A 3,476-nucleotide genomic window follows, 5' to 3' on the forward strand; every position below is an offset into this window, starting at 1 on the left:
TGAATCAGCCTTTCTGAGCCTGACAACGTGCTCTCCTCCTACAAGCATCCCGGGACCCTCGAGGGGGAGCTGTTCCAAAGAGGAAGTGGAGTTGATCAAACGCACCAATCAGATTGTGGTGTGGTGAGACTAAACATCATCGGCCCACAGGAAGGAAGTAGCTGTGCCTGAATTAGGGCATGCAGGCTGAGTGAGTGAGTTTATACATCCCACACCCAAATATTTAACTGGGGACAACTGCCGCCCGCTGTCACTGCTCTGATGGGATGGTTTTGGGAGGGCCTATATTATGCTGTTTTCTGATCTCTATCATAATAATGTTTCCTTATCAAAAACATACCTGTAGTTGTGTTTTGTTTCATTCATTTGGGAGATGTAGACAGACTAATAATAAAGGCTTACTTTAAAACATGTGTGAAACAAAGTATAACTCCAGGTATGTTCTTGATAAGGTAAAGACATTCTAACATGGCTTAAACCTCAGTCAAGGATAAATTTTGCATAATGTAGGACCCTTAATGTTTAAAACCAAGAGTGGCAAAAAGAGACATGGTACTATAACATCACACCAAAAATATGCATTCTACAAAGGGCAAGAAAAAAGAAAGTCAATACCCAGATACTGATATAAAAGTAATATTGAAACAAAAACCTATTACTATTGTGTGTTCAAAATTGCATTCTATTGTATAAACTATATTTTTGTGATCAGTGTGGTATCAGATTTAGTTTTGAATATGACACCTTTTCCTTATCAATATTAAAAACTATTGCCCCAACACTCATTTGTGTGCATTCGTATGGATGTTGTTATATTTCCAGTCTGACATATTATGACATGTTATTGTGCCATAATTTATTAAACTACAACTACATAAATTTGACTTTCTGTTGGAATGCACAATAACTTTCATCTTATCTTAACTGACCAATACAATAATAATATTTATCATGCAGGGTCGACAAAAAAAAAAAATCATTAGTTGAAGTACTTGTACCACCTTAGTCTGTGTGTGTGTGTGTGTGTGTGTGTGTGTAGTGGTCAAACAGCAGTCATTGGGACCACCTCAGTGAACAATGCCTCTTTCATTTCACTGGTGCATTAGACTGGCCTCTGTGTCTGGAGCAGCCGCACAGGAAACGTGCACGTCCACTCCACGCACACACACAGACACACGCACACGCACACAGATGCACAGACACACAGACACACGCGCACGCACACACAGATACACATGCATATACGCACACAAAATGTCACATAAACAGAGCATTAATTGGAGCACACTTTGGGGGGTTCCATTCAGGTTTCAGTTTTCACATGCAGGACATAAGTGTGTGTGTGTGTTTTAGTGGGTGAAGTTAGTCAGGTAATTTGGTCTAGAGCCTCAGACACACTGGAATGTGCCACTGGTCTGTTGGACTGCGGGGAAGAGCAAAGAGGGAACAACTGGGAGGGACTTTGTGGTTTTACAATGCTTTATTAAAAATATGGTAACTCTTACAATATCAAATAGTACTGGAAAAATATACACAAACAACAGAATCATGAGCATGTCAGATCTCACTTAAATTCATTGGTTAGAACTTCCTGTTTTGAAACATTTTGAGAATTTTTCCTATTAAAATGTGTATTTAATTTAATCACTATGGCAACTGTCATCACTATGTTTTAAAGGTCATGGTTCTAAGTTTAATCTCATATGACGTCTGTTATCATATAACTTCACAATCTATTTTATATTCTGAAATGTTACAATATTTTCATGAAGTAACACAGGCTTATTTGAGAACATGTTTTGAGAGCTTTGACCATATATGATTTGTCTACATACAGTATATAGTGAATACAATTTACAGACACCCTGTACTGAATGGCTAAATCCAAGAATCCATAAAAGCAAATACACAGTAAGCATATAGTTGTAATTCATTGTAGATTCAAAATGATCCATCATCGCTGAGAAACAAAGAATGCAATACTCCCATTGCACCCTATAAAAAGTTATGTGCCACCTACTGCGCCACTGGACTGTTTCAAACCATTATCCTGTATTTTAGCCCTTGGGAATAAGTTATGGTTTATTGTATCACTGTTACTAAGAAACTGAAGTTGTTGAAGCCATTTGGAGCGGACAGAACAGTTGAAAACAAAAGACAGCTGAGGTCTCGGAGCTCAAATTATCTCTATCGCGCCTGCCATGAAATCTTCTCAGGGTAACACCAGAGTTGGCAGCACTTCCTCCAGCAGATGGGAAAATGGGAAAGTACTGTATTAATGCCTATAACATACTGAGCTGTGAAGAACATAACCAAGACTGAAGTACAGGGGGCTCAATGCATCACTACCTGAAATCACATGAACTTACACTTTATATTGTCTAGCCGTAACTCTTTTGAAATGTGATGTAATGATTTTTTTGTTGTTGTTGTTGTTGTTTTTTTTCATGCAAAGCTCAATTCAAGTAGTCAGTTTTGATTCTGAGACAACTGGAAACATCTAGTGCACATTATTCTAAGTGTTGTTGTCCAAATAACTTCAGATAACCCAAATTAGGACAAACTGAAGCAAACTATATCAAAGTACTTTACACCATAACCACAAAGCATGTATAAAAAATAAATTTGAATTGTAATGTGAAATGTCCTGCTCGTCTCCATAGTGATGTTATTTCCTGGAATGTTCCACAGTGATATTAAGTTTATCTTCATGGAGACAAGCAGATGATGCCACAAGGCCAAGACAGATCTGTGGAGAGGCAAGCACTCACAGTATCAAGGTATTTACAAGAAATAAAAAGATATAAGGAGGATCTTTTACGAGAAAAGTTACATTTTGCTCCTTTAATTTGGGGTGCGTGAAATTCCAGCCCGTGTGAAACTTGCCCTTGCGTCAGTAGTGACTATAGTTGTACCAGCTGTGTGTGTCCTGATCCTCTTCTTGATTGCATTGAGCCCTGAATGAGCAGATGTTTCATCACTATTATGGCATTAGCGCGGCTCAATAGACAGATGTGTGTGTCTCTGGGACGATTGTTGTCCTGAGAGGGGACGGTGTGATTACCTCCTCTGATTAGACCAACGGGCCACTAAGCTTCCTCTCTTCTCCCTGTCTCACAATGAGCGCTATTAGTTACTAAAACAAACTCAGCTATAAAATGGATAATGATCATCTGCAACACAGATTTAAGTGTTGACTTATCATCTTCTGACCTTTTTGGCAGTTTACTTTTCATAAATCTTCTCTCCTCATCAAAAACATTCCTTTGATTTGTTTCACTTACGCATGTTTGATCAATGCACAGAGCCCGCACTCCACCTGTTCTACTCGTTTTTGTTTTTTAAGATCATTTCTTTTCACGTGACTTATTCTGCTAATTTCAGTGCTCAGTTTTTCCACCATAAGAAACTATCCAACCAAGTAAGCAGCTACTATTTTTATAATCTAACTCAAACTGCTCCACTCATCAGTTCCT

Source organism: Boleophthalmus pectinirostris, unplaced genomic scaffold, assembly GCF_026225935.1.
Source record: "Boleophthalmus pectinirostris isolate CB_2022bp ecotype Guang Dong unplaced genomic scaffold, ASM2622593v1 HiC_scaffold_18, whole genome shotgun sequence".
Lineage (NCBI taxonomy): Eukaryota > Metazoa > Chordata > Actinopteri > Gobiiformes > Gobiidae > Boleophthalmus > Boleophthalmus pectinirostris.